The following is a 9,391-nucleotide window of genomic DNA, read 5'->3' on the forward strand; positions in this document are numbered from 1 at the left end:
AGTCGGCTCTTGGCCGGTCAAGGTCAACTCTGATACCTGCTAGGTCTGCCTCTGCTTGGCTACTCCACAGTGGGGTCCCTCAGACCATCATGGGCCCAGAACAGAGCATCTAGAGAGACTGTGCCATAGGGAGAAAGACACTGGGGAAAGCTCACTTAGGTCACCAAGGATGAGCCGAGTGTTCTGGGACACGGTCCTGTGCCCAGGAGCCTTGGTTTCCATGATATTCCCATTCTGTCCACGGTTGCTTCTAAGAATCAAATGAGGATTGTGGGAACGATGGGAGGGTTGAGGGTCTGGTGAAAGTGCCAGGCATTAAACCCTGACTCATCCACTGCCTGCCCTTCTTATTCTCAGAGCCTCTCAATTCAGACCCTCCCCTCTCTGCTCGGTAGGATTTGCATTCACGTCCTACTCTCTTCCGAGCTTCCAGCGGTGCTGGTGTCTCTGGACAGCCTGCTCCCCCAGGCCGGGGTCCCAGCCCCCGCACGCCCACCCCAGCTCCCCACTCAGTGCCCATGGCTGCGCCCAGTCTGACCTTGGCCAGCATGGGGCCTTCCACGGTCAGCACTTCTTCACCTGTCAAGGGGAGATAATAACGTTACCCCGACTCAGGCGGGGGCAGGGAGACAAAGGCAGACAAAAGACCCAGCACTTGGCAAACCTAGACAGCCCTGGAAATGCTTCATAATCAGAATGCTTTCTCCCCCTTTTGAAAACAGAAACGGAGGGAGAATATAAAGGATGGAGACAGGGGAACAAGGTCACAGGGTTGGTGGGCAGAGAGGAGAGGGAGAGAGGAGGGAAAGAGGGCATCTGCTGAAGGCACGTGGTGGGGGTGCTGGGAACAGCACCTGTGGGGACAGGGTGGCCAACAGGACTCTGCCACTCCACTCAGCAGGTGTGTTAGTGATCTGCAGTGTGTCCTTTTTGGGGCTCTGACTCACAAGGGTGCTGGAAGGGAGGGGGCTGTGGGAGTGACTCGATCCCACTTATTTAGGAGGGAGACGGGCAGCGAGCACCCACAACCTCTCTGAGCAGGGAATCTGGGTCACTGCCGCTGGCACCTCATCCTGGGGGCCACCTGGGGGCTGTCTCGGGGACCCTGGTTTCACTGTCGCAGCAGAGAGGTTCCAAACGGCATTCATCACACAGAGCAAGGCTTCTGAAGGAGGACCCCGTCTTCCTCATTAAACGTGGCTTTACTTAGGAAGCTCCTTCCCAGTGTAAGAATTCACTGTTGGTTTTATAGCCAAGGGTCTATGGGCGCACAGGCTCCTGGGAATCAGGCTGAGTTTTCCAGCTTGTCATGGTGAAGTTGTCACCTTTCCACAGGGACAGGTGTCAACCATTCCTTTTTTTTTTTTTTTGCCTTTCTCTATCTTGGGGGGAAGGGTGAGGGACACTGATCCCATGGTTTGGGATTACATGACCCCAAAGGGGCTGCTCTAACAGTGACAGGATTTGGAGCTTTGAACTTAAAAGTCTCCAGGGATGGGGTCCCCTTGCTCCTTGTCTCCAGCAGGACGGTGGGAGATTTATTCCGAATGGGGCTTGGCCCCATTGGGGGAGGGAGTGTGCTGATGAAGGCAGGAGACTGAGTTTAGACGCTGGCAGTGAGCGGTTTCCTGACCAACAAGGTGAAAATCAGTCGCTGGCATGGGTTGTAGAGGAGAGACGCAGGCCAGCACTCGTCCTGGGCCAGGGATTACTTTTATAAATTATTTATTTAAAGAATTATAAAACCAGAACCCCACATGGCACCAAAGTTCATGACAGCAGTGGTTCTCAAATGTGGTCCCTGGAAACCTGTTGGAAATGCACATCCAGACCTGCTGACTCAGACATGCTAGGGGCATTCCAACAAGACCCTCTAGGGGCTCCCCATGCACCCAAAAGCCTGAGAGCTACACAGAGAGGGAAGGGCATAGTGCAGGTGAGCTTCTCCCAGCGGGGCTCCTCCCCTGAGGGAGCCTTTCTCCTTCATGTTCTCACACTGATGGGAGGCGGCTTCCCCTCATGGCTGCACTCCACCTTTTCACTTAATATAAATATATCCTGGATGGGGCGTCTGGGTGGCTCACTCATTAAGTCTCTGACTCTTGATTTCAGCTCAGGTCATGATCTCACAGTTCGTGGGATCGAGCCCTGTGTGGGCTCTGTGCTGACAGTGTGGAGCCTGCTTGGGATCCTCTCTCTCTATCTCTCTCTCTCTCTGCCCCTGCCCTGCTTGTGTTCTCTCTCTGTCCCAAAATAAATAAAGTGTGTGTATAAAGTTTATACAGAATATATATATTTATATGATATATATATATATATACTTTATACAGGATATATATATATATATATATATATACACACATATATATCCTGGATTACCCCCAACTCCCATCCGTATGCTAGAATTTCTGAATTGACCTCGGTCCCTTTAAAATTTTTTTTAAATTTTTTTTTTTTTTTTTTTTTTTGAGAGAAAGAGAGACAGGGCATGAGCGAGAAGGGTCAGAGAGAGAGGGAGACTCAGAATCCAAAGGAGGCTCCAGGCTCTGAGCTGTCAGCACAGAGCCCGATATGGGGCTCAAACCCATAGACCACGAGATCATGACCTGAGCCGAAGTAGGACAGTTAGCCGACTGAGCCACCCTGGCGCCCTGACCTTGGTCCCTTTAACACCTGAGTGGAATTACATTTCAGGGAGCGAAAGATATAATTCATCCAGTCATTGCCCTATCAGTGCATTGAGGCTGTTTCTAGATTTTTTTACTATTCCAAAGGCTAGTACAATGAGCATTCTTAAGAATCTGTGGGCAGATACAGGTTTCCCCCACTATCCGAAATCAGAGTTTTTCCTGATTCCAGGTTCCTGTGAAACCTTTCATAAGCCAAAACGGTGTAAAGCAAAGAAGCAATGAACATTAATTTATATGGAAAATTGTTGGAGGGCTCCCAACCCCCCCCCCCAACCTTTCTTTTTGGATACCTTTGGACATACCATGCTGATGGACGCACAAAATAAATTGAGATAAGAAACAGATGCTCACAGAAATGTTCAAGGCTCTGGCGGCTTGTTGCTGAGATGCTGACTGTAGTTCCCAGGGAGGGGGGGGGGATTGTGGGGCCATCCTTGCTGCTTGGCGTGAGCACGGCCTCTGTAAGGGCTTTCTGCAAAACAAACACTGAATATTGTTTGTGGCTTTTGAGTAGAAGCAAAAATCCTTTCATATTTCTTTTGGTTTTCAAAAACAGGTTCCAATGCAGTTCTTTTGTAAAAGAGAAGCGGCGTGACACAAACTTTCAAAAAGCAGGAGATACCTGTACCTCGTGGCAGCATTGCTGAGGGGAATGGTATTTATAAAGCCAGTTTTGTTTGGATTCTGCCAGATCCTAGATACCTCCTAACAGGTTCCATCAACTTATACTCCCTCCCCAAATACAAAACAATTTCCCTTTCCCACCCTCTCGTCAATACTGGAATCGTAAACCTTTTTATTTTGCCCCCCAACAGGTGAAAAAGGAGACTCAGTGATTTCCATTTATTTGTTTGTTTCGTTTTTGTTTTTAACCATGTTATTTATTTTTTTAAATTTACATGCAAGGTATTTAGCATACAGTTCAACAGTGATTTTAACAGTAGGTTCCTTAATGTCCCTTACCCATTTAGCCCATCCCCCTTCCCACACCCCCTCCAGTAACCCTCTGTTTGTTCTCCATATTTCAGAGTCTCTTGTTTTGTCCCCCTCCCTGTTTTTATATTATTTTTACTTCCTTCCCTTATGTTCATTTGTTTTGTATCTTAAATTCTTCATATGAGTGAAGTCATATGATATTTGTCTTTCTCTGACGAATTTCGCTTAGCAAAATACCCTCTAGTTCCATCCATGTAGTTGCAAATGGCAAGATTTCATTCTTTTTGATTGCCAAGTAATACTCCATTGTATATATACACCACATCTTCTTTAAGTGATTTCCATTTCTTTAACTGTGAGGGCTCTTGGGTTGATCCTTCGCATGTTAGTAGCTACTTACATTTCTTCTGTGAATTTCTTGTTCATAGATTTTCTTTCTTTCTTCCCTCCCTGGCCCCCATCTTTCTTTAGGGTTGTTGGGCCTTTTCTTATTGATTTGGAAGAGCTCATTATACATTAAGGAAAGTGGTAATTGCTACATTTTACATGTGTTTTTCCCTGGCCATGAAAGAACTTTACTGGGTAATTAAATTTATCAGTCTTTTCCTTAAATACATCTAGATTTCCGTCATGCTTTAAAAAGCCTATCCCACCTTGAGATTTTTTAAAAATTTCCTACGTTTTCTTCAAATTCTTGGGTAGGACTGTGAGCACCAGGATGAGCCAGGCTGGGTCCAGGCCTTAGATCTCTCCCACTTCCAGGATAACTCTGCGCCTCACTTTGCTACTCAGGAAAGTAGGAGTAAGGGCACCTGCTTCATAAAGTCAGGTTGCGTGTGTGCTTCTCACCTCACACTTTCGACCCAAAGAAGGTTAAAGGCTCCGGATTCACCAGAAAGATCAACTGGTGGCCCACTGGAGCAGGAGGCTAGATGAGGTGGATCCAGGATCTTCCAACTTCATGAATGAGTGGTTTTCCTTGAGTCTGGTTCCATTGTTGTTTCCTTCATCATTGATTGTCGACCTCCCAGGAAAAGGACCAGTTGCGTTCTGAGGGCCATCAAGCCCCAGAGAAATAGCAGGTCCTTGGGAGTCTGTTAGGGGCTCAATTATGCCCCTCTTCAAAAGCCATATGGTAAAGTCCTAACTCCCAGGACCTCTGAACATAATGCTATTTGGAGATAGTGTCTTCAGAGTGGTAATTCAATTTAAATGAGGTCATTAGGTGGGCCCTAATCCAATATGACTGGTGTCCTTATAAGAAGAGGACATTTGGACACAGACATGGACAAAAGGAAGATCATGTGAAGACACAGGAGAAGACAGCCCTCAACAAGGCAGGGAGAGAGACCAGGAACAAATCCTTCCCTCAGGGTTCTCAGAAGAAACCAGACCCGCTGACACCTTGATCTTGAACTTCCAGCCTCCAGAATGGTGAGAAAACAGCCTTCTGCCATCTAAGCCTCCTTGTCTGTGGTTATTTTGTTGGAGCAACCCAAGCAGATGGGCACAGGTGCTCAGAAGGGATGTGCTCTGGACAGTGCAATTCTGGCCTCTGACTTTCTGGGCAAGTGGGGGTGAAGGTTATCTGGGGGTACCCCTTCCCTGATGCTGAAGACTATGACCCAGATGTAGAAAACGATTTTGCCTGCTTTCTCCTTCTCCCTCACAGTTGCCCTCCCGGAAAGACAGTATGCGAGGCTTTGGGTTTGGACCGAGATAAAAGCTGGAGGACAGGTGCTCAACCACAGCGTGAGGACCCTCCCTTCACCGGGTGTGGACAAGGACATCCACGTGGACCTCCTGAAAGCTGCTTCCCCTACCGCAGACCCCTGGAGGCCCACTGACAGCTGTGGCAAGAACAGGTGTGGGGACACAGGAAGCTGGCAGCCCCCACAGCCCCGGGATGGGTGGGCAGCACACAAGGGTGGACAGAGGTTAACGCGGGGAGGGGCGATGGAGACGAGACAGTGTGGCCCCTGTTGTGAGATTTCCGGTCCTCCCTCCCAGCTTGCCAAGGCCTCCTGTGGGTGCTGGTCATGTCCCCAGAGCTGCCAGAATGCTCCTGTGCCCGTCCCTCTTCCTCTGCCCCCTACATGCTATCTTCCTGGATCCCAGACTGGGAGCAAACCAAACCAAGGGCAAGAAAGGGACCGTCAGGGAAATCTGGGAAAGCTGGACTGTGGTTTCAGGGATGCCGTTTAGGGTCCACAGGCTGGGGCAGCAACATGTCTGAGTGGAGGACAAGCCTCCTGGCCAAGTTCATGCTTGAGAGACTGTTGGTGCGTCCCTTTACTATTCCTGCGGGCTCTGATGAGGTTCCTCCACACTGGACAGGGTAGGGGGCCTTCTGCAAGATGAAGACCCTGACCGTCCAGTACACTTGGGCCTCTGCATGGGTAGGGATTCTTCCCCAGCCTTGAGGGCCTGCAGGTCCTCTACTCGCTACCCAGAGCTTAGCCAGGTTGGGAGTGGCATGGTGGGGGGATGTGCCATTCACACTGTGATTTGGCCCCAAGGCCCAGACAGGCCTGGGCGCTATCCCCCACCCATCTCTGCCCACCACGCAGGCCATGTCTGCTAATGAGCCAGCTGCCGAGGAGTGGCTCCCAGCAGCTGCCCTGGCCCAGCCAGGTGTGTGTGGCCTGGGGCGGGCAAATAGCCGGGCAGGCCGGGCACCACTTGTAAAGCGTAATAACCCAGTACAGCAGGATAATCGCCCCTTCCCAAGAGGCAGACGTGATCTCATTAGCAATCATACAGAAGGTTGGAATAAGTCTCCATGCTCTTTGGGGTGGGGGAGGCACTCAAAGCCAGGAAAACTGCACTGTCTGCTCTAGGTGCAAATGGTACCAAGCTCCAAGTTTGGAGAAACAGTAGAGTGATAGGCATGGGGACTGGGCGTGCTTAACCAAGATGGAGAAAAAGACTCGGGGCTCAGGGCTGACAGGCCACGCTCCCAGCTGGGAGACAGCTCTGCGTCCTCACCCAGAATACCCTCCTTGGACCAAATAAGCCCTCCTCTGCTGGGAAGAGCTCTTATCCAGGCCATCCTGTTACCCTCTCTCCTGTGAACTCACCTGGTACTCTCACCTGCACCTGCACGGAGTTGGAAGGAAAGAATGGCCAACACCTCACTGCACAGGGGAGGCTCTATAGTTTGTCCTGGGTTATGTGGTCACCAGTGTCCCCTGCTTGGCCAACTTCTGTTCTCCTAATATCTTTCCTTTATGCAGGGGGTTACAACCCTTTTTTGGGATGCATGGCCACTTGTGAGAACCTGGTGGAAACTACCAAAGTCTTCCCAGATGAGCACATGTAAAAATAAAATGCCGTATCTTCTATCTAGGAGTTAGTGGATTCTCTGAATCAGTTCGTGCATGGATATTCCAAGCCAGTGATTTCCATAGTGTGCATCAGGATGATCTGGGGCTTGTCAAATCTAAGGATGTACAGGCCTCACCAGCTGGACTGGGGTATGACCAGCAATCTTCACTTTGGCCAGGTCCCAGCTTGTTGGGAAACAGGTTCCAGAACTGCACTTTGAGAAACACTACTGGATGAGGCCGTGAGGAACAAGTGAAGATTCTGCTTCAAACCCATCTCCGTTTGTCATCTATTCAGATGTATGGATCTTGACATCCCAAAGGAAGTTGCAAGCTCCCCAACAAAAGGGACGTCATCTTAAATCTTTCTGTATCCAAGACCTCAACCATTAAGGTCTCATTAAGTGTCAAAACTCCTTAAGATTCCTGGAGGAGGAGTCCCAGGAAAATCTACAACCCAACCAACACGGGGAGACTTTGTTGCTTCTATTACCAACCGTGTCAGGCAACGTTGCCTTGTTGTGATACAACAGGATTCCTTCCCTTCTCCTCTATTCATCTACCATTGGGGGCACTTAGCAACTGGGGTCTATGTCTGGGAGAAGCATCTTTGCACAGGTAGAAATAGTCACCAGGGATCCTGGCTTTCCCACCCCCAGGCTCCAGTGGCTGTGTGCAAGCTGCCAACTGAAAGGCGATACGTGCGTCTTGGCATTGTTACACCCCTGGGTTAGCTGGTTTGAATTTGGAATTCTAATCTGATTGACTAAGTAACTTTTACTCTAATGAGAACAGTAGGGTTTGGTCTTAATCTGCAACCATTTAATCTTCCGTCTCATTAATTGTACAAAGGTCTTTATGAATATGTAGATTGGGAAGGGAGTAAAAGATTATTTGACCTTGAAGAAACACGTATAAAGTAGGTGAACACTCTCCCGGTCTCCCGTTTCCTTTTATTAGGCAGATGCAAAAATTGGTCCAGCTCCAAATCAGGCTATTGTGGGTTATCGGCAATCTTGCAGCCAATTACGATACAGCATTCTGATGAGCCATAGAAGTATAATAATTAGAATAGTATTCACATGCGAGCTGCTTGCTGAGAATTTGCATGTAAATAAAAATGTGGCTATCAAAACCAGGCAGAAACGGCCCACTGATGAAAAAAACTTCAAAAGGGTCAAACGTGAAAAAGAAAAAGGCCTGTGAAGGAAAAGGTTAAGTGTCATGGGCATGACGTTGAGTCCTTTATGAAGAACTCGTTTTAGGGTAGATGGCCTTCCGAATATACCTCCCTTCTTCCCTTTTAGATAATTGGTAAACTGTCCTCTTTGAACTAGTTAGCTGGCTCAACATCCTGGCCCCTCCATCAATAAGCCAGGACCTCCTTGAGTCTCAATGTCCTTGTCTATAAAATGGGGACATTCCCACCTTCCCACAGGCCTGTGAAGCTTAAGTTAAATGAGATTGAACATGGAGCTCCTGGGACACAAAGACTGCCCATAAAACGTCCATTTTTAAAGTTCCTTTCTTCCTTCTGACAACATACATGGAAGGCTAGGGAGGAAATATTTTCTTAGCAGCCGAATCGATCCACAGGGAGAAAGCTGTTCTTGCCTCCAAGTAGAATGGGGGGAAATAGCAAACCAATTTAGCAAACCACTGGCTGTTGTGGCACCACGTGGGGTGTATAAGTCAGAGCCCAGGAGACGGAAGTTCATGGTTTGCTGGGTTTGGACCTGGTGTGGTTGCTAAAAGCCCCCCCTTTCACTTCCAGAGCACCCTGGTTTGAACCATAAATTATACAGCTGCTGGTGTCAGAGCAGAATTACTCAGGACCACTAGGAAGGTCTTCGGAGGCTGTGTGGGAGAAAAGGACAATGCATGAGGCCACTGAGGGTAGAGGAGCGGGCATGGTTCCTGCAGAACTATGCTTCACTGAACACTGGGTGACAATCTCTCCCGGATCCCCTAATGTCTTCAGTATATTACCTCCTTTTTATTAACCTGCTATGGAGTTGAACCATTGAGCGAGATATAGGATTGCTGAGGATGGTCCCAGAGAAGGTGCATAGAAAGAAGGTAAGGGCCACCTATGGGAGCCCATACTTTTGGTTACACCTGGGACTAGTGTCCAGCCACTACGCCCAGCGATGGGTATTGGGTATTGGGTATTAACCCAGCCACCCTTCCAGATCATGGCCCCATAACGGCTGCTGGTACTCCCACTGTTAGTTGCCCCAGTCCTTTTCCAGGGCCCCTCCCAGGTGCCCACATCTAAAGCATTAACACCTGTTGCCCCTCCCCCCACCTCTAGGCCACGGGCTCCAGGATCCAACACCAGCTCACTCACTGCTATGTCTTCTGATTGGGTGACGCCTCTCCAGCTCCAGTGTTAAGGGCTGTGACATCCCATCTCCTGTCGCCTACGTCTGCACCAAG

At 49.0% G+C, this 9,391-nt stretch overlaps 1 long non-coding RNA gene across 1 annotated transcript; it reads left to right on the forward strand.

The window, feature by feature from the left end:
- Nucleotides 1–3,153: 3,153 nt before the first annotated feature.
- Nucleotides 3,154–7,885, forward strand: LOC147580379 (uncharacterized). Its single transcript, XR_015251933.1, has 2 exons — nt 3,154–5,060; nt 5,299–7,885. It is a non-coding gene; the product is annotated as an uncharacterized LOC147580379 (long non-coding RNA).
- Nucleotides 7,886–9,391: the final 1,506 nt, after the last annotated feature.

The sequence above is a fragment of the Puma concolor genome, chromosome B3, assembly GCF_028749965.1.
Source record: "Puma concolor isolate L17-30 chromosome B3, mPumCon1.1.hap2, whole genome shotgun sequence".
Classification (NCBI taxonomy): Eukaryota; Metazoa; Chordata; class Mammalia; order Carnivora; family Felidae; genus Puma; species Puma concolor.